General features: G+C 40.8%; 1 protein-coding gene and 2 long non-coding RNA genes across 3 annotated transcripts in view; 2 read left to right on the top strand and 1 right to left on the bottom strand.

Moving 5' to 3' along the window:
- LOC125480015 lies at positions 1 to 1,768 on the top strand. Its single transcript, XR_007260424.1, has 2 exons — positions 1 to 799; positions 891 to 1,768. It is a non-coding gene; the product is annotated as an uncharacterized LOC125480015 (long non-coding RNA).
- The window catches only part of LOC103929557 (ankyrin repeat-containing protein P16F5.05c), a 35,997-nt gene that overhangs the window by 4,921 nt on the left and 8,145 nt on the right, over positions 1 to 22,931 (top strand). The window lies entirely within an intron of this gene.
- Positions 942 to 2,823, bottom strand: LOC108865732. The gene is made up of 2 exons (XR_007260423.1): positions 1,721 to 2,823; positions 942 to 1,615 (listed from the first exon to the last, which is right to left on the bottom strand). It is a non-coding gene; the product is annotated as an uncharacterized LOC108865732 (long non-coding RNA).

Raw genomic sequence — 22,931 nt, 5'->3', positions numbered from 1 at the left:
GCTAGAGATAGGACCCACTCACTAATCCAACTGGATTAAAAAATAATTAAATATATTTTTAATAATTAAATATTCAAAAATTAAAAAAATTAAAAATTAAAAAAACTAAACAAATAAAAAAGGCCTAGGACACGGGCCTTCCTTTCTTCCATCTGCACCTTCTCTCTCTCTTCTCTTTGTCTTCTCCCGCATCTCTCTCCCACTCTAAGTCCCTCTTCTCTCTACAACCACTAGTGCCGAGGAGGAGAGCAGCGGAGAGGGGGAGGAGAAGGGTCTGAAAGTGAAGAGAGTGGAGGTGGGAAGGAAAGGAGGGTTTTGACGGCTGAGAGGAGGAGGAAATCGAGAGGTCGAGAGGAAGAGCGATGTCGACGGCGAATCAGACGGAGGAGAGAGGTCGGAGGAGGGACTGGGTGGAGAGAAGGTAGGAGGGTGATGGGTGTGTAGGAGGGGAAGGGGATCTGGGTGTGGGTTTGGTATTTATTTATTTATTTATTTATTTTTTGGTGTGGGATTTGGGTGTGGGCTTGGTTTTGTTAGTTTCTTTAGTGGGGTGGTGAAGATGGAGGAAGAGAGGCGGTGGTGGGGTGGTGAAGGAAGGTTGGGACAAATTCGTAAGAAGAGGTATGACATTGTCATTTTTAAAAGATGAGGTATGGAAGTGTCATCAGACCAATAGTTGAGGTAGTTTTTTGTAATTTACCCTTCTTTTAGATTGGAAAAGCATGTGCTTGCTTATGGTCATGGAGAGGAGCCCGAAAGCATGTTCATTGTTCATGGCAGCTAGCCGATGCAGTTTTAGGTGAATGGTGTATATTTAGTTTCCTAGTCTGATTTCAGAGTGCACACACCTGCATTTAATTTGTGTTAAATTATGCATTTGATATTCTCAGTTCCTAGCATGAATTCAACGTCATGTGTAAAGCTGGATACACAAAGTCTTCTGCTTCACCAAAATTGAGCGTCTGATGGATTTCTCAAGTGCTCAAAACTTTAAAATATCCAAATGTTCTAATCCTGGTTGCTATTCTTATGAATTTGTCTAGGAGAGTTTTCATCAGTAGACCATAGGCCAGAGGTTGAACACCTCTCCTCTCTGTTCACATGGCTCACGGAAATTTCAAAGAATTAGAACCTCGTCATGAAAAAGATTCTGAAGCGGAACTAAAAGTTTCTTCAGCAGAAAAAACTGTCTCCAAAGCAATTCTGGTTGAGCTCATGGATTCTCTCCTCCATCTTGCACAGCTGACAGAGGACTGCTTTTTAGTTTCATCACATTTGGATACTGCAGAAGATGTTCTTCTAGTGTTCTTATAAATACAAATTATCTACATTTAAAGCAAGATGAATCATTAGTCAAGCGGCAAAGAAGCTAGAACTGATTAATGTCGCAAAATGAAGAGCAAAGAATTGAAGAAGACAGATGCTGATGTCGGAAATACAAACAAATGGGTTCTGCCCAAATCAGGGAACCCGCGTCCGATTGGAATGTTGCCTCGAGCTGTTGGGTTTTCTGGCTGCCTTCCTGTTCTGGATGTCAATAATGTCCCAGAAAAGGTTCCTGGATTACTAGGAAGAAAAGAGAAGTGGGAACTGAAACAATGTAGTGCCATGAGACCTATAAAACTCAATTTTGGTCAAAATAATATGTACAAGCAGTCGAGAGTGAGTAAGTAATGTTTTTTACATTTCAATACACCGAAACATGTTTGAACTTTCTCACCTTTCAATGTAGCACTTCGGTTCCGTTATCAATGGCCATTCAAATCTACGGCAGTGCAATGATATGGTAGAGAAGGTACCGCAGGGGCAACCTGAGAAAACATCAAGCGCAATACACAAGCGTTACATGTGATCTCAGGTCACTCATGTGGAACCTCTCTACGGCTTTCGCTTATCTCTGTTCAACTTCCCTACCTTAGAGTGGTAACATATAGCACAACTTAGGACTTAGTTGTGTACTATTTTCACTTCATTGTACTTCATGGTTCTTTCTAGTACAAATCTTCTTGTTTGACCATATACACGTTTATTTATTATTTATTGGATTTAAATGTACTACAATGTTAATGTGGTACAGTTTGATTATTCGAAATTGCTTCGTACAAATGCAGCTATGTACTTTTCAAGCTTTGCAGAATGACCTTGCTGATTTGCACACATCTAAGTCTTATTCATTCTGGTTATTCAAAATTCTCTAGTAATCAACGGACAAGATTTCTCCATCTGATTTTCAGAATCCCTACTATATATGAATTTTGTAATAATTCACATTCATAACACAAGTCCCAAATACAAAAGAGTGTCTTTATTGACTAGAAATTCTCTTCTGCGCATGCAGGTTGTGCTCATGAGTTATCTTGTTTGGACCATAACTTGTAATTCATATGAGTTCTACAACAAAGTTATGTGCTAAAACGCTCATAAATTTACGAATTCGGACCCCTAGCATGTTCCAAAAATAATGTGTCACAAGTCGGGTGCATGTATTTGACCATCAACTTCTACTGGGTGCAAATTATGCTTGATGCCTAGATCCATCATACAAAGACTAGTGTTATGTGTCCTTTTTCTTACCATCAATGTCCATCAATGTTTCTACAACTTTCTCACACACATTTTTTTTGCATTGTTTCAAAATTGTGACCTAATTTTTGTTGGCATGGGTCAACATACTTATTATGGGGATCCAATGCACGTTGGCGAGAGTTAATGTTTTATAGGGATTCAATGCATGTTGGCATGAGTCGATGTGCTTAGATTATGAATTCAATATTTAGTGTTCCCAGGATATGGATTCCATATCTCATACATCCTTGTACTATATATTTTGATATTGTCCTCCTATTAAGAGAAATAAAACACGGAATACATTCAAAATCCTAAATCTACTTTTATCTTGGTGTCGGTGCAGGTTTCGACCTATCTGTTCCCTAACCCTAAACTTCCTGTCGTCGTGCAAATTACAGTCGACCAAACCTTTTCCAGCTGGTTTTGAAACCTTAAACCAACCCAAACAAACTCACACCACCTTGTGTTCTCTGGGCAGCGCCGATCCAAATAAAAATTTACACCAGAAAAACTCTAATTCATCCGCTCAACAATTCCACTGCAATGGCTGAAGAGAAGTCTGATATTTCATACTCAAACTGTACCTATCCCAAGTAGATCAAGCAATCACTGCAATGGGAAAAAGCATACGTAAGAAACATGTTTAGAGAGGAGGAAGTAGCTCAGGGAAAAAGGAAACGCATGGGCCAAGGTAAGGGTGGCAGATGCTGGACCTGAATTTCTCGTGGAGCAAATAAGCCGAATGATAGTAATAATGGCTCAGTTCTTTCTTTAATCAACCAATTCTCTGCAATTGATGGTTCTGATGCTTCAGCTAATATCCTTACTGCCTTAGTAGCATCTGCTGACCGCGTCACAGGTTGGATAATTGTTTCCAGAGCCACAAATCATATGACTTATGATCAATCTTTGCTTCAATGTATGACAAATCCACCTAAATAGAGTTTTGTAACTGCGAATGTTGATTTTTTCTCTGTCACTAGAGTGGGATCCATACCTCTTACAACTTCGTTGTCATTACATAATGTACTACTTGTTGCGGCTCTGTCAAATCTATTAGGAAAAGTATCTTCCATTGCATAAATGAATAATGTTTACACTTGGGTATTCATACACAAACTATCACAACTAACAGAAAAGGAAAAACAACCAAAACAAACTAAGATTCCTTATCCTCTAAGTATTCTCCCTTGTAGGTGTTATTACATTTTTATCATTAATATTCCCCCGCAAACGAAATTGGGGAATTTTTAGTTGAAATTTGTCTCGTAGAACCATGAACCTGGATTTAGAGAGAGATTTGGTACATGTATCAGCAATTTGGTCCTGTGTTTGAACAAACTGCAGAGAGACTTGATTGACAAGAACCTTTTCACGTATGTAGTGATAATCGATTTCAACATGCTTGGTTCGAGCATGGAATATAGGATTCTTGGCCAATGAGATTGCAAAAACATTATCACACCATAACTGTGGAGAAGAAGGGAGAGGATAAGCAATGTCAGTGAGTAATTTGCAAATCCAAGTGATTTCAGCAGCTATGTTTGCAAAAGACCGGTATTCCGCTTCTGTGGAAGATCGAGCGACAGTGGGTTGCTTCTTGGCACTCCAGCTAATGAGTGAGTTGCAAAAGAATATGCAATATCCACCAGTGGATCTTCTATCCAATAAACAGCCTGCCCAATCGGCATCTGAAAAGGCTTAAAGAGATGGAGATGTGGAACTCTTGGAAAACCATAAACCGAGATCAATAGACCCATTTATGTATCTGAGAATGCGTTTTGACTGCTTACAGATGTGAAACTCGTGACCTATACATGAATTGACAAACCAAGTTGACTGCAAAACTCAGACTAGGTCGCGTCAAGGTTAAGTACTAAAGTGCTTCAACCAATGATCGATATTCAGAAGCATTGTCAAGAAGAGGAGAAGAGTGATCAGGTTTAGTTGTACTAAGAGGAGTGATACAAGGTTTAACACCTTCCATTTTGGCTTTGGTTAAGAGATCCAAAATGTACTTAGTTTGAGATATGAAGAAACCAGAGGATGATCTTTTGACTTCAATACTAAGGAAATAATGAAGGGCACCAAGATCCTTAATGGAAAAAAGGGCAATGAGTTGAGTTATAACCTCTTGACATGCTGCAGAATCTGGACCAGTCACCAAGATATCATCCACATAGACTAGGATGAAGACCAATGATGGAGAACTCTTCACAAACAAAGAATGATCACTTTGAGAACATGTGAACCCAAGAGAATGCAAAGCATGATGAAGTTTGTCATACTAGGCTTGAGGAGCCTGTTTCAGGCCATAGAAGGATCTGTGTAGTTGACAAACATGAGTTGGTTTTATGGGATCTTAAAAACCAAGTGGATGTTGCATAAACACGGATTCAGTAAGTGTGCCATGTAGAAAGGTATTACTTACATCTAGTTGATTGAGAAACCATCCAAATTGAGTTGTAAGAGTGAGAATAAGTTGAATGGTCACAGGTTTGGCAACTGGATTGAAGGTTTCAGTATAGTCTAATCCTTCTTGTTGGTGAAACCCTTTTGCAACCAAGCGGGCTTTATACCTGTTGTTTGTACCATACTTGACCAATCCCGAAACTACTAAGCACCGGTCAACAACATACTGTCAAGGATCCACAGACTTTTCCTCCAACTAGGAGGCCAATCACAACACGACACATGTCGGTATCAGAGGCCAATCATAGCGCGACACGTGTTGATATCAGAGGCCAATCACAACACGATACGTGTCAATGTCAAAACAAAGCTAGAAACTCTCTTCTATAAAAGGGGATCATTCTCCCACAATAATCCCTAATGTCATTTGTACTAAACTATTCACTAGAACTCACTAAAAGAGAGCTTGAACTTATGTATTTGTGTAAACCCTTGACAACTAATTTGAACTCCTCTACTCCGTGGACGTAGCCAATCTGGGTGAACCACGTACATCTTGTGTTGTTTGCTTCCCTGTCTCTATTCATTTACATACTTATCCACATTAATGACCAGAGTAACCTAGCGAAGGTCACAAACTTGACACTTTCTGTTGTACTAAAGTCCTCGTCGATTTTGTGCATCAACATTTAGCGCCGTCTGTGGGAATTGCACTTATTCCTACTCTTTCCAACTTTGTCAAGTTGGTTTCCACCATTGGCACACTTTCTTTTGACTATGCACCCCTCCAACATGGGGAGTGAAGGGAACCACATCACGCAGAACGACACCCCCCTCGCACTTAGTGCAAAGCAACGAAAGAGGTTTGCTCTTTAGGCTAAAGTCGATGAGCTAGAGGCTCAGAACAACAAAATAGCGATAAAGAATGAGATCCTCCAGGAGCAGTATGAGAAGCTTTTCAGAATGCTCCATGAAGCTAGGCATACTCAAACATACGAACTCATCGCCCCTGGGGAAGTCAACCACCACCTGGGTGCCCCCCAACACGGGGGATCACCTGTCTTCAACATGGATGTCCCTAATGGGGAGCGAGTTACTCATCAAGGTGTTGATCAACATGAGACCTTTCTCGACCTAGCTGCTTTGACCCGAAGCAGGAGAAGTGGAGGAAGGCACCTTCTTGCAGAAGGAGTAGAAGGATCAAAAGCTGTTTATCGCGACTGTCGGGACTTCCTGAGGCAACGTCGAGAGAATCCCATCCATATAAGCTCGAAGGTCAATGATCCAAGGGTTTCTGAAAGGTTCGGTCCTTTTCCATACCCTAAGCCAATTGCTAATCTAGGAAATGAGCGACATGTCTTAGAGGAATATAAAGGTACGGGGGACTCGGGGGCGTTTTGACAGGCTCGCCCTGGAAGTCAGTACGGTGAGTCCAAAGAAAAATCCCATGCCCTTGACCAAGCTTTCCTACTTCCAAGAGGAGATGGAGACTTACGGAAGAAGAATCCAGCAGTACCTGACTCCACTCAGGACCCCCTTGTCCTACAACTCCTTGAGGAAGTAAACAAGTTGAAGGCCGAACGTCAGGCCGAAATACCTAATTGGAACCAACCTAGGCCTGGCCCTCTTACAAGGAGGATCCTCGACACCCTCCTCCAAGAAAAGACAAAGCAGAAGCTTGGCTTACAACTCTACACTGGAAGGGAAGACCCGATTGAATACCTTAACCTCTTTGAGTCCACCATGGCATACCGGATGCACACTGATGAAGAACGATGTTTTCTCTTCCCCTCTACCCTCTCTGGCGGAGCCCTGAATTGGTATTGCTATCTTCTACCTGAGACAGTAGACTCATTTGAGGAACTGAGGAAACTATTTGTCTCTCAACACATCTTCCAGACAGATCGCTTGCATTCCGCAGATGATTTGTACACTATTCGCTAGAAGTTGGATGAGTCACTACCAAAGTATGTCGGCCGCTTCAGCCATGAGTATTCTCGTTGTGCTGAGGCAAATGACAAGACCACCCTTAAAGCCTTCACGGTAGGCTTACGCGATTGTTTCTTCAAGTACATAATCAATGTTAACACTTGGAAGACTTATTATGAGGTAATGGCACAGGCTTATAACCATGCCTCCGCCGATGAAAAGACATATGAAGGGAAACTCCCTACAGCTATCCCTTATTAGCAAATGGATAGTGGAAGCCAAATCCAACTGAATGAGAAGACCTTAACCTTCTAAACAACAGCGACGCTTCCCCCTGCTCTACTTAATACCTCGCCAAGTCAACAAGCGTATCATTCTCAGGGCAAGAGGAAAGACTTCCATCCTCACCAATCTCATTTTAATAAAAAGAGTAAGGGGCACTATCGTGATAACCAAAGGTATCACCACGATAATACTCGCCCCCAGGCAGTCAATGCAGTGGGCCAAACACGTGTCAAGAATGGTCCTACCCCGAGGTATGAGACATACACACCTTTGAACGCCACATGCACGGCCATTTACCCCAGTATAGCTCACTTGATACCAAAGCTAAGGCCGAGGGAGCCAGATTTCAAGTCCACGAAGAACACATGCATGTTTTGTGGTTACCACGAGTATAATGACCATGACGGCGAGAAATGTATCACCCTCCGTGATCATATTGAAGTTTTGGCACGTGAAGGAAAAATTGACCAGTTCCTCCTTCACCCTCCAAGGGATAACCGCAACCAACGCCAAGTGAATGTGATATATTCCATAAGCGATGGCACGCCCATATCTGAATCTTCCAATAGGGCCATGAAAAACAATGAACGAACGTTGAAGCCTGGCCACCAAGTGTTTCACGTGGAAGACATTAGGGGAGGCAAGTATCAAAAGCCTAACTAGGATCCAATATGTTTCTACCCTGAGGAAGAAAGAGGTATCATCTATCCTCACAACGACCCACTAATTGTGGAGGCTCACATAGCCAACTTTGATGTACGACGAATCCTAGTAGACACAGGGGCGTCGGTCAATATCATGTTTGCTGAAGCTTTCAAAACACTTAATGTAGCTGAACATTTACTCAATCACTCGGTTTCTCCCTTGATAAGCTTCTCTGGTGATGTCGTGCAACCTTTAGAGAGTATACATTTACCCTTCACCATCGGTATGACTCGTACATAGCCACCATCACCACTAACTTCTTGGTGGTTGACTACCCAACGACATACAATGTCATCTTTGGGCGCATAGGCATTAATGATTTCAAGGCCATGGTATCCACACATATGTTGTTGATGAAATTTCCAACCCCTTATGGCAATGGTTACATCAGAGGAGATCAACTTAGTTCACGATCATGTTACAACACTTCAATCAAGCAACAACACTTGCATGTAGCCAAAGAAACACTTTCTATACATGACCAAGTTATCAAGACCAGCTCGGACAAAGCCAACTTGAATATTCACGGTGGTAACAATTAACCCGATGATCCTCGAGATGACTCTTTCACCCAGCAAGCACAACCTGCTGAAGAGTTGGAGAAGGTCTCTATCTCAAAAGATTATCCAGATCGCATAGTGAAGATTGGCACCACTTTGTCACCACCCATTCGGTGGGCATTGATCTCTTTTTTGCAAGAGAACACTGAAGTCTTCGCCTGGTCATACAAGGACATGCTAAGCACATCTCCTGATATCATCTGTCATCGCTTGAGTATTGATCCCAAGACCAAGCCGGTGAGACAGAAGCGAAGATCTTATGATGCTGAACGATATGAAGCAATGAAGGCAGAAGTTGAAAAACTCAAAAGCATAGGCTTCATCCGTGAAGTCAATTATCCAACGTGGGTAGCAAATGTGGTCCTTGTTAAGAAAAATCCGACCAAGGAAAGTCTCTTGCTTTAAAAGATCTTGTGGAGAATGTATGTCGACTACACCGACTTAAACAAAGGATGCCCGAAGGATAGCTTTCCCCTTCTCTCATTGATAGACTTGTAGACTCTACAGCAGGGTGTGAACTCTTGAGCTTTATGGATGCTTACTCAGGGTACAATCAAATCCTCATGAACCATTCAGACCAAAAACACACGGCCTTCACCACTGATAGAAGACTATATTGCTATAAAGTCATGCCAGTCGGCCTAAAGAATGCAGGGGCAACTTATCAAAGATTAGTCAATTCAATGTTCGCTGAATAGATTGGGAAAAACATGGAAGTTTATGTTGATGATATGTTAGTCAAAAGCAAACGTGTTGACTAACACATTGCCAACTTGTCTGAAACCTTCTCTATTCTGAAGAAGTATCGAATGAGGTTGAACCCCAACAAATGTGCTTTCAATGTGGGCTCTGGAAAATTCTTGGGCTTCATGATTAGCCAACGAGGCATTAAAGCTAACCCCGAGAAGATCAAAGCAATCATGGACATGAAAGAACCATTAACCTCAAAAGACATCCAGAGCCTTACTGGCAAGGTGGCAGCCTTGACCAGGTTCATCTCTAAGGCCACAGACAAATGCGTTCCTTTTTTCAAAGCACTTAAAGGAAATAAGAAGTACATTACGTGGACCGATGAATGTGCCGAAGCGTTTAAGAACCTCAAGGAGTACATGAGTAAAGCCCATCTGCTTTCCAAACCTGAAGTTGGCGACACCCTAATTGTTTATTTATCTGTCTCAACTTCAGCAGTTAGTTCCGTCCTCATTTGTAGGGATGGTAGTATCGAACGACCTGTCTACTACGCTAGCAAGGCTCTACAAGATGCGGAGACACGATACTCCAACATTGAGAAATTAGCTCTAGCATTAGTCATGTCTGCTCGGAAACTTCGCCCCTACTTCCAAGCACACTCCATCATCGTGTTTACCAATCACCCCCTTTGACAAATACTTCAGAGTCCTGACACTTCGGGGCGAATGATCAAATGGGCCATAGCACTGGGAGAGTTTGACATCTCCTACCACCCAAAGCTAGCTGAAAAGGGCCAAGCAGTTGCAGATTTCATTGCCGAATTCACTTATCCCGTTGACATTTCTCCTACACCTGAGGTAGCGGCTTCATCACCCCTGGAAACCCGGAAGGTATAACCAACACTCCCAGTATGGACTCTATATGTTGATGGCTCATCCAACCAACAGGGTTATGGAGCAGGACTAGTCCTGACTACCCCCGACAAAGTGGCAATGGAGTATGCTCTCCGCTTCAAATTCAAGGCATCAAACAATGAAGCCGAGTATGAGGCCCTTTTAGCAGGCTTACGTTTGGCCAAACACCTTGGAGTTAAACAAATGAATATCTTCAGTGACTCCCAATTGGTGGTTAACCAGATCACGAACAACTTTGACGCTAAGGATAACTCCATGGCAACGTATCTTGCGCAAACGCAGCTTTTGCTCAAGCACTTCCACTACCAGATCACCCAAGTCCCTTGAGCGGTAAACAGTCATGCAGACGCTTTGGCTCGCCCCGCCTCAGCAGTGGAAGATAAGATTGGGAGAAAAATTCATGTCGAATTGTTGGCAACACCAAGCACCATGGTCACATAAGTGTGCAACTTGCAACAGAGGGATAGCTGGATGACCCCAATTTATAAATTCCTTGTTCATGGCACTCTCCTAAATGATAAACTCGAAGCTAAACAGATTCGATATAAGTCTACCCACTACCTAATCGTTAATGACCAACTCTACAAGCGAGGTTTTAACCTACCATACTTACAGTGCCTCACACCTGTGGAAGCGAAAATTGTCCTTCGAGAAATACATGAAGGAGTCTGCGGAGATCATGCGGGATCTTAATCCCTAGCACGCAAGGCTTTTCGCCAAGGATATTACTGGCCAACACTCCACCAAGATGCCATCAGAATATCCCGCTCATGTGATAAGTGTCAACGCTACGCAACTATTCACCACTTCCCTCCCGAGCCTCTTACTCCTATGATCAGCCATTGGCCCTTTGCTCAATAGGGACTTGATTTGATCGGCCCAATGCCTGCAGGAAAGGGCAAGGTCCTCTATGCAATCGTTGCAGTTGACTACTTCACAAAGTGGGCCGAAGTAGAACCCTTGGTAAACATTACTGAGGCAAAAATAGAAGACTTCGTATGGAAGAACATCCTTTGCAGATTTGGCATTCCTAATGCGATAGTCACAGACAATGGGTGACAGTTCGACAACAAGAAGTTCAGGATGTTCTGTTCTAAGTTCAACATCAACTTATGTTTTGCCTCCCCAGCTCATCCCTAGTCTAACGGACAAGTTGAGGCCATCAACAAAATAATCAAGCGCACTTTGAAAACCAGCTTGGACAAGGCTAAAGGTTGTTGGCCAAAATTTGTACCCTAAGTTCTTTGGTCATACCGCACTTCATATCGGACTTCAACAGGAGAAACTCTATTCTCACTTGCCTTTGGTACAGAGGCTGTTGTCCTAGTTGAGCTTGAGCAAGCAACGTTCCGAGTCCAGAACTACATGCTAAGTGAAAATGACAAACAACTCACCCTCAACTTGGATCTAGTCGAGGAACACAAAAACCAGGCTCACTTGAGGAACGTCGCCTACAAGCAGTGCATCTCCAACTACTATGACTCAAGAGTCAAACCTCGCTCTTTCAAAGTGGGGGACTGGGTATTGAAGAAAAAACTACTCTGCAACAGAATCCTGAGTGAAGGCACGCTTAGCCCAAATTAGGATGGACCGTTTGAAGTTATTGGCATCAGTCGCCCTGGTTCTTACAACCTCAGGAGCTCCGATGGCATGACCCTTAGCCATCCATGGAACGATAATCACTTGAAGTACTATTACAAGTAGAGTCACACTGTACAAGTGTTGAGCTACGGCCATTTGGCATCCTATGTCCCTTACATCCCTATCACTTAAATGCTCCCTTACATCCCTGTCACTGAAATACTCAAGTTTGAAGCTTCAACACGAATGCTTACAACATGAAATAAAGTCTAAATATATGTCAACATGACTTATATCCAAACAAGGGATCCCTTCATGCATAGCAAAACATTCATAAGCATCACTTATTTCAATCAACATAAACATCATACATTCCAATACATTCCAACACATTCATACATAAACATCATACATTCCAACACATCCATACATAAGCCAACTGTGCTTCGAAAGGGTTCAACACACTTTGTGTCATTCGACACTTGCTACAATGTGCCTCGACACCTTGCCCTTATTCTCACCAACCAAGTGATGAAATGTGAAGAAATAACTCATCTTCATGCCACCAACGAGGTAATGAAATGTATAACCTGTACTCTCCTTCATGCCACCAACCAGGTGATAAAATGTACAACCTGTACTCTAATATCATTTGGCAACTTGCCACTCATGCCACCAACCAAGTGAAGAAGGAACTCATTTTCGTGCCACCAACCAGGTGATGAAATGTGATGAAAGGTGATAAAGGAACTCACATTCGTACCACTAACCAAGTGATGAAAGCAACTCACCATTCATTACACCAACCAGAAGACGAGTGGTACAACTTGTACATGTGAACTCCTAGTATTCACAAATAATCAAAAACCCTCATGCTTTACAACTCAACTAGGGTAGTACTTATGCCTAACAAGAGTTATAGTCACAAACAAAGTCTTATTGCAAGCCAACAACGGCTTCAATGCATGGTATATGAAGATCAAGCACTTTAGCCCTCTTACATCTGCTTCAGACATTTCTCCTCTGTAACAATGCAAACACTAAAACTTGTAGAAAGCTTCACACACTCTTGATCAAGACTGTTCGAAGCAAATTCAATTTATATGGTTCATCCAAACCTTCGACTACTACAAGGTGTGGCTTGCATCACAATCTCTTGCTCAACAGTGTGGAAGCAAAATTGGTATATGTTGTCTCTCCCACATTTTCAAATTTCTAATTTTCCCAAAAAAAAAAAAAAATATTGGGAAATTCAACAACTTCAACAAATGTCAAAAGCCTCACACACTCTTAATCAAGATAGTATGAAGCAAAATCAATTTATGGTGCCAACAAAAGCTTCAACAAGTGAAGGGCAACAACAATTCTCAAAAAGCCTCACACACTCTTGATCAAGATAGTGTGAAGCAAAATCAATTTATGGTGCCAACAAAAGCTTCAACAAGTGAAGGACAACTACAATTCTCAAAAGCTGCACACACTCTTGAAAAAGATAGTGTGAAGCAAAATCAATTTATGGTGCCCAACAAAGCTTCAACACAAAAGCTTCACCTACAAAGTTTCAACATCAAATAAAGCTTCATCAATGGAGAGCAACTACAATTCTCAAAAGCTTCACACACTCGAGATCAAGATAGTGTGAAGCAAAATCAATTTATGGTGCCCAACAAAGCTTCAACACAAAAGCTTCACCTACAAAGTTTCAACATCAAACAAAGCTTCATCAATGGAGAACAACTACATTTCTCAAAAGCTTCACACACTCTTGATCAAGAGAGTGTGAAACAAAATCAATTTATGGTGCCCAACAAAGCTTCAACACGAAAGCTTCACCTACAAAGTTTCAAAACAAGAGCTTCACCTACAAAACTTCAATACAAAAGCTTCAACTATAAAGCTTAAATACAAAAGCTTCAACACAAAAGCTTCAACACCAAAGTTTCACCTACAAAGGTTCAACTCTCAACTACAAAGCTTCAACACAAAAGCTTCACCTACAAAGTTTCAACATAAAAGTTTCACCTACTAAGTTTCAACACAAGAGCTTCAACTACAAAGCTTCAATACAAAAGCTTCAACTACAAAGCTTCAACACAAAAGCTTCGACACCAAAGTTTCACCTACAAAGGTCCAACTCTCAACTACAAAGCTTCAACACAAAAGCTTCAACACCAAAAACTTCACCTACAATGGTTCAACTCTCAACTACAAAGCTTTAACACCAAAGCTTCAACACAAAGGCTTCAACTACAAAACTTCAACACCAAAGCTTCAACACAAAAGGTTCAACTACAAAACTTCAACATCAAAGCTTCACCCAAAAAAAAAAAAAAAAAAAAAAACATTTTCGAAAATTCAAAAATTCGAAAATTCAAAAAAATTCAAATTCAAATTCAAAAAAAAAAAAAAAAAGAAAGAAAGAAAGAAAGAAAGAAATGAGCCTAGGCCTCCCCTTCTTTGGGCCTAACAACTTTCATACCAAATATTTATAAAGGAGGAGTTTTGGGTAACCACTTAAAAAGGAAAATGGTGAAGTTTTGTTTGTAAAATTGCCTACTAGCAAGACACCTCCCTCGACCGAAGACTTGGGGGACTCCTACCATATACCACTACACCTTGGTACTCAGAAATTTCACGACTACTCAGTGCATTGGATTTTTCAAGTCCCCAACCGAGAAGTTTTCCTTACTCAAGAAATTAAGGGAGCACTACTTCAACCTACAGGGTCCATCCAACATGCAAACTTCAACAAAATAAAAAATTCAAAGAACTTAGTGAAGGATACCTTAGTGTATTTAACGCAACACATGGAATGAAGTAAAGCTTATTTATTGATAGCTTCGATAAATTACAAATACGTGCATACACATGAATCAAAATAAACAAACAGGAGGGCGCCTTCACAAAGGCTGCTCAGGAGAAGTCTCAACACTCGGCAAAGTCCCAGAAATAGGAGGCACCGAAGGGTGATTATTTGGAGCCTCAGTATTAAGCAGAACCCCAGAAAGAGGAAGCACCAGAGGTTGATCATTTGGAGCTTCAGTATGTGGTATAGCCCCAGAGGACGAAGGCAACAAATGCCTTTCGAACAAACTCATAAACCTCTAATGATCATTTAAAATTTAACCTTCGGATTCCTGTAACTGGTCAAGCTTTCTCTTCATGGTTGTAGCATAGCTATGTGCGAGCATGTGCAACTGTCTATTCTCATGCTTAAGCCCTCTGATCTCCTGTTTGAGACTTATCACTTCAGCAACCAACGATTCAACTTGGCGGGTTCGAGCAAATAGGCGTTGGGCCATATTAGATACAGAACCTGCACATTGAACACTGAAAGCTAGAGAATCCTTAACAGCCAACTCATCGGATCGTTTGGAAAGTAGTCTGTTGTCTTTGGGAGTAAGAAGATTCTTGGCCACCACCGTAGCGGTCATATCATTCTTCATCACAGAGTCCCCAATAGTAAAAGGACCGGTAGGAGATAAGAAGGATGAGCGCCATATGTTATCTTGAGGAGACATGGCTATCTCTTCTACAACATTCAAGTCCAAACAACAGTCAGAGGGGCCAGACATTCTCAGAAAAGATGAAGAAAAAAATGAAGTACAGTAAGTCTCAGAAGTACGAAGATAAGGGAAAAATTCCTACAAGCAATAACTTTCAGAACGGACTCCTTGAACTTAATTGGTGCTCCTATAAAAGAAAGAGTCAGATCTTCAATAGGGCTGCTTGTTCAAAAATCGAAGAGGCACCACTCTCCAAATTTCGAGAAGCGGATTTCCTGGGTTAAAATTTATTAGCAATCTCCACACGCGGCATCAATTCCTCGGATACCAAGAACAACTTTGCCAAAGAACTCTGACAAAGTTAAGACAGGTAAATGTTGAAGGCCCAGTTACCCTACTATTACCCACAAGGATAAAGGAATAACACCACTGCTTGATTATTGGAAAATCCTTATGTGTGTCAACCTCTGTGCTCCGTGGCAAAGCAGACTTGCAAAAATGCCCAACCTTTCTTCACATCTGAGAAAACACTCCCAACAGGATTGCTTGCCCAGAAATCGAAGAGGCACCGCTCTTCGAATCTCGAGAACCATATCCCTAACAAGATTGCCTGCTCAGAAATCAAAGAGGCACTGCTCCCCGAACTTCGAGAAGTCGGATTTCATTGGATAAAATTTGTCCACAATTCTCACTTGCAACATCAACTTTCTGGATACCACAAACCACTTTTTCAAAGTGCTCTAGCAAAGTTAAAACACGTGAACCTTGCAGCGACCATTACATTGCTTTGACCAAGAAGGGTAAAAGAACAGCATTACCACTCGCTGTTGGGACAATTCCTATATATGTCGACCTTCATCCTCCACAGCCAGGCAGACCTGCCAAACAAAAAAAAAAATGCTCAACCCTTCCCTACATCCGAAATGGCACTCCCAATCTAGCCTCTCGAAATACTCCGTTTTCTTCTCCTTCGATAATACCTATGCGAACCAGCCACATCAGAGCAAGAATATCTCATATCATCAGGGTTGAAAGCAAGAGTATCCCATATCATGCTTTTTCCCTGTCTTTTCCTTTACCCTTGCTCTTACCTGCAGGACAAGGAGAAAAAATGCAATTAGTCGGAACCTGAAATCAAACTTCCGATCTAGAACTGATTGCCCGGAACCTTTGCCTGGTCACTTGCCTAGCATTGCTCTCGAGTACTCATCCTCAACTGTTGTCAAGGTTATGAATTCCTTCGGCAAATACCTCAGAACAGTTGGTACGATATTGGCTCTTTACACTGAAGCTGCCAAGCATGGATAAGTCACTGAGAAGTAGTGCTCTGAAGAACCATTTCAATGCAAAGGTTGCGCACCATTTCTGCTATACAAAAGATTGAAGGAGAAGGCTCAACGGCGAGCTAGAACAGATCACTACAGCACGACGCCTTTTCTTGTGGAACCGCACAATCCAGACAGAAGAGTCTAAGTCAAATCCAAGCTCGGCATCATTGCTCTAATTGAAGAGATCGAGAAGTCTCAACAGTCTTTTGCTAGCATCATCGTCGAAGAACAAAGCTTCGCCATACCACATCTACTACTTTATCAAACAGCAAAAGTGTCCCATATCATCAGGATCGAACATACTCTAAGTCTGACGGATTTGTTTTGACCCTCAAATTCTGGAGTCGGCTCGCTCCTTTGGAGGAAACTAGAATACCCTCCAGCCCAGTTCAAGAATACACCTGTGGAAAGTCAAGTAAAATAAAGCACATGCCGATTCGTTCGTCTTCTCCAAAAACAAGAGTACCTCATATCATCTCTTCTCCCTGTTTCTTCTCTTTATCCTTATTGCTGAATGTGAAACAGGGAGAATGATTACAATCAGCCAAAACCCAAGATCAACCTATCAATCTGAGACTGATTGCTTGGAACCTTGATTGCTTACCTTGTTTGTCACCTCATTCGGCAAATCTCCTCGCTTAGAGACTTGGGGGACTCCTACTATATGGTTTGTATCGCACTTGACCAAACTCGAAACTACAAGTAAGCTTCAAATGAAAATGATACATTACCTTGTACGTCAACACCAACCAAAGATACCACTCCTAGATGAAGGAAAAGTACTTCTAAGAAAAGATGCCACATCTACTTACAGGACAGAGAAGGCAAGTGAAAGCGACACCACACTTCTGTACTTGGAAGTTTCATGATTACTTAATAGCTAAGATCTTGCAAGTCCCCAACCAAAGAGGTTCCCTCACTCGGGAATTTAGGGGAGCACTGTTTGTACCATACTTGACCAATCCCGAAACTACTAAGCACCGGTCAACAGCATACTGGCAAGGATCCACAAGACTTTTCCTCCAACCAGGAGGCCAATCACAAAACGACACATGTCGGTATCAGAGGCCAATCATAGCGCGACACGTGTCAATATCAGAGGCCAATCACAAGACGACACGTGTCAATGTCAAAACAAAGCTAAAAACTCTCTTCTATAAAAGGGGATCATTCTCCCACAATAATTCCTAATGTCATTTGTACTAAACTATTCACTATAACTCACTAAAAGAGAGCTTGAACCTATGTATTTGTGTAAACCCTTCATAACTAATGAGAACTCCTCTACTCTGTGGACGTAGCCAATCTGGGTGAACCACGTACATCTTGTGTTGTTTGCTTCCCTGTCTCTATTCATTTACATACTTATCCACATTAATGACCGGAGCAACCTAGTGAAGGTCACAAACTTGACACTTTCTGTTGTACCAAAGTCCTCGTCGATTTTATGCATCAACACCTGTCAATAGAGCCATTTGGTTTTCTCTTGATTCGAAAGACCCACTTGTATCCAACAAGGCTTTGAGAAGAGGAAGAGGGTACAAGGGACCAAGTGCTAGTTTTGAGAAAAGCATCAAACTCTTCTTGCATTGCGGAAGCTTGTAGATAAGTTTTAGGAACATAATCAACTGTAAGATGAGGATGAAGATGATGTTTAGTTGAATTTAGAGCTTTTGGTTTAAAAATGCCAAACTTGGATCTTGTCTGCATTGGGTGAATATTGATGCGAGGGTGTGTTTGTGAAGAAGAGGGTTGTGATGAAATGGGAAAGGATGATGTGGTTGCAGGATATGAGAGATTTGATATAATGACAGAATTTGAGGTGGAGAGATTATTAGAGGATGTAGCAACATTGATTGGCACAGATGTTTTTAGAGGTGCAGGGTTGGAAGGAAAATGGTGAAAAGTAAAGGGTGAGGGAATGGTACATTGAGATAATGTGGAGGTAATAGGTTTGGAGGATGAAAGATGTTGAGAATGGTAAGGAAAACTGAACTTATAAAAAAGCACATGTCTTGAAATATATATTCTGTGAGCGATTGGATCAAGACCTCCCTTGTGATTTAGGCTGTACCCCAAGAATACACATGCCTTACTCTTAGGCTCCAATTTTGAAGAAGTGTATGGTTTTAACCATAGGAAACAACAGCAACCAAAAACATTGAGAGACTTGTAATCTAGGATTCTGTTGAAAATAGACTGCCAGGGAGAAAATCTTGAAATAGTTGGTAGTCTATTAATGAGATAAACAGATGTAGCAAAAGTTTCTACCCAATATTCATGAAGAACTTTAGATACAGTTAAGAGAGTCTAACCAGTCTCAACTATGTGCCTGTGCTTACGTTCCGCACACCCATTTTGCTCAGGGGTGCAAGGACAAGTAAGTTGATGCTGAATACCATTGCCAGATAGGAACTGAGAAAAAGCAATACTAATAAATTCACCACCAGAATCATATCGTAATGCAATAATGTTTGCTCCCAGAGACTTTTCAACAAGTAATTTCCATTTCATAAAAGTGAAGAGTACATCAGATTTACACTTTAAGGGATAGAACCAACAATATCGAGTATAGTCATTTATGAAAATGACATAGGACCTAAAACCATGATGAGAAACTATGAGTGAAGGTCCCCATACATCTGTAAGTATTAGTTCTAAAGGTTTGTGTGTAGTACAGGTGAAACTAGAAAATGGAAACTTAGAACATTTCCCTAGTGCACAATCTGAGCAAAACTTCTTATTTGAACCTTCAGAAACGGAGATGCATGACTGAGATGCCAATTTATTTATGATCTTAGTAGATGGTTGACCCAATCTTTGATGCCAAATATACCTTGGAGCTTTGACAGAGGTAGTGAGTGCTTGATTAGTTGCAGAAGATGATGATGAGTGAAGAGAATAGAAGCCATGTTCAACTGGACCTTTAAAAAGCATCATCCCAGAAGAAAGATCCTTTATAGTGAAGTGAAAAGGATAAAGATGCATTGAACACCAATTATCAAGAAGAAATTGATTTGCAGACAAAAGATTATGCTTCAGATCAGGAACATGTAAAACATGTTTCATTGCAAAAGAATTATGTGGAGCATGTAAACAAGAAAAACCAGAGTGAAGAATGGACAAATCTTTGCCATCTCCAATATACATTTGCTCAGGGTCATAGTATGGTTCTGGATTTTGAAGATTGGCATTCGAGTTTGTCATATGCAAGCTGGCACCAGAGTTTATGATCCAAGTAGGTGTAGAATGTAAGGTGTTTGCAAGCATAGCAGAATGAGAAGATTTGCCACCATAGTTTTGATCCATGCGATGAGGACAGTCATAGGCTTCATGATCGAATTGGCGACAAATCTGACAAGAAATCTTCTTATTTGAGGAATAGTTGTTACGAGCTCCACGGTTGAATCTTTGAGTGGTTTTACGAGAGTAGTTGTTTCTCCCAATGTTGAATCTGTAATTGCCACGATTCTGATGATTACCACGATTTTTATTCTGGTACTTTCGCTCCACATTTCGACCTTGATTGTTGAATTGAGAGACAGGATGAGCAACAAATGCTTGAGGATTAGGGTTTGTAAGCAAAGGAAGAATACCAGCTGAGGAGTTATACGCCTGAAATGGTGTAGCTGAAACTTTCTTCTTTCGATTAGTGAGTTGAATCTCTTTAATCAATAGTAAGCCAGTGCAATTCATCAATAGTCGTATAACCAAGGTGAAATTAAATGGCATCCACAAAGAAGTCAAATTCAGGAGGTAAGCCATGAATAGTGACTGAGATTAGTTATGAATCTTCAACATGAGCATCGGCACTCGCTAGTGCATCTGCGATTTCTTCAATTTTCTGGAGATATTAAGCCGCAATTGATTCACCTTTAACAATATTGCGAAGACGAGATCGGAGCTCGTGAATATAAGACTACGATGCAGAGGCGAGTCACGATTCCAACTTCGCCCAAAGTTCGCGAGCAGAAGTCACACCAGCGGTGTAATGGATGAGAGATTCAGAGAGGGTTGAATTAATCAAAATGAGAATGTTTTGATCATTCTCAAACCAAACAACATAGGTTGGATTGAGAGTAGTAGTTCAATTTCCTGATGAATCAAGAAGATATTTGGGCAACGCTGCCGTAATTCTGTTAATAAGACCAGTAAGATTGTAACGACGGAAGATCAGAGCAACCAAAGTACTCCAAGTCAGATAATTGATAGTTGTAAGCTTGATTGGAACCATAGATCCAATGTTTTGGATGGTGATGGAAGAAGAAATCGCAAAATTAGGGTTGGGAATTTCATTATGAAGCGGATAAACAAGAGAATCTGATTCGAAAGATTAAGATGCAGAGGCCACCATAGTTGGAGATTAAGGAAGAAATCACGAACAGCAGAGAGAATAGCTGAAGATTGAGGAAGAATTCACGATCAAGATCAAGAAATCAATCGATTGATCAAAGACGATAAAGAAGTTCAAGCGGTGCAGAGAGAGGCGGGAAAAGAAGATCGAAGAATGAGAGGTGTCGTAAGACTACTGACGGCTGATACCATATTAGGAAAAGTATTTTCCATTGCATAAATGAACAATGTTTACACTTAGGTATATATACACAAACTATCACAACTAACAGAAAAGGAAAAACATCCAAAACAAACTAAGATTCCTTATTTTCTAAGTATTCTTCCTTGTAGGTGTTATTACATTTTTATCCTTTATAAAATCATCTATTGTAAGTTATTTAGGTCACTGAACAACTGGATTGTGCTGTGCAAATATTTCCTAGTTTTTTCTTACTTTAAGACATCCGAACACGAGAAACCATTAGGTGTGGTACTAAGAATTGAGGGTTATACTATGTGGATGATGTGGCATTGAGGTATGTCAATCAAGTCTGTAGTGGTGATAGCAACAAGATCAAGACAATTTTGTTATGGCATCGTCGATTGGGGTATGGTAATTTAAGGAAGGTACTTCTGTCATTATTCAGTAATGTTTCAGACTCTACTCTTAAATATAGTGATTGAATCTTAGCTAAAATTCATCGTGCTTCATACCAGTTAAGTTTCAATAAAAGAATGGTACCGTTTAAGTTAATACATTCTGATGTGAAGGGTTCCTCCCTTGCTACTACACAACATGAAATACATTGGTTTATTATACTTGTGGATGATTGCAATAGAATGACCTCTATATCTATATACTATGAAGCATAAGAGTGATTTTGGCTCAAATTTTCAAATGTTTCCCCATGGTCTGCACTAAATATTCTTTTCCTATCAAGGTCATACAGTCTGATAACAGTGGCCAATATCTCAATTCATGAACTCTCAATTTTTTCAAGAACACGGCATCCTTTATGAGACTATGTGTCCACAATCCCCACAATAAAACGAGGTGGCTAAACATAAGAATAGGCATATTTTGGAGACCACTCTATCTCTTCTTATTGGTGCCTAAGCACCACAATCTTTACTGGGTGGATGTCGTTACCTATGTTGTGTATCTCATGAATCGGACCCTCCAAAGTTCTTAATTTTAAGACGATAGTGGAAGTTTTGGCCAACCATGTCACTTTGCCATCAACTCTTTGTTTGCTCCCATGTATATTTGGGTATGTAGTGTATGTATATCTCCAAAAAAATCAACGCAGTAAAGCTTGGCTTGTGTGCAGTTTAATGTGTATTTCTTGGGTTTAGTCCCCAACCAAAAGGGTATCCTTGCTGTCATCCTTCTTCATGGCACATGTATGCTACAATGGATGTCACATTTATGTTACAATGGATGTCATTCAGGGGGAGATGAACGGTGAAGATTTCGGCTAGACTAATCTCCCAACCAAAATCGTAGTGGCCAATCCAAATGGACCTAGTGATTAACTAGGTTACCAGGCCTCAAACTTTGGATTGGAATGAGGGGGAGCGAGCTAAAACTTCACCGCCAGTCTAATTCCTAGCGATGTTGAAGATGACACAGACTTATGGGGTAAAAATGGAAGAGATAGGCTGGGCAGGATTCAGTGACCCTTATTTTAAAAATTTACTAAATTTGATTTTTAGTAATTTTTTTAAAATAAAATTTATGTAGATTATCATAATTTATTTTGTGAACATTTAACCTAAAAATAGTTAGACTCTCATAAAAAAATGGATTTGCACATAATGATCAAATTATCCGGTCTTTTTTCCACTTTTCAAGTCATTTTAGATACAACTGTTAAATATTAGATCCTTTGTTATTTAAATCGTCCATCTCCTTTACTTATAGTGATTTATCATTCAATGGATGACTGAAAAGTGATCGAATGATCCAATTTTTACTTTGTAGCAAAACATTCAAAATTGTAGGGCGAGTCTTCCTACAGGGCGCTCGACTCCAGACTAAATGAAGTTGTAGCCTACCCTTGAAGCTCTTCATAGTCAGGTGGGAAAGAAATATTAAGTATGCTTCAATTTTTGGTG

The sequence above is a fragment of a genome, unplaced genomic scaffold (assembly GCF_019419815.1).
Source record: "Pyrus x bretschneideri cultivar Hongxiangsu unplaced genomic scaffold, Pyrus_bretschneideri_v1 Contig31, whole genome shotgun sequence".
Classification (NCBI taxonomy): domain Eukaryota; kingdom Viridiplantae; phylum Streptophyta; class Magnoliopsida; order Rosales; family Rosaceae; genus Pyrus; species Pyrus x bretschneideri.
The sequence above is the reverse complement of the archived record's forward strand: the minus strand, read 5'-3'. Positions and strand labels throughout refer to the sequence as shown.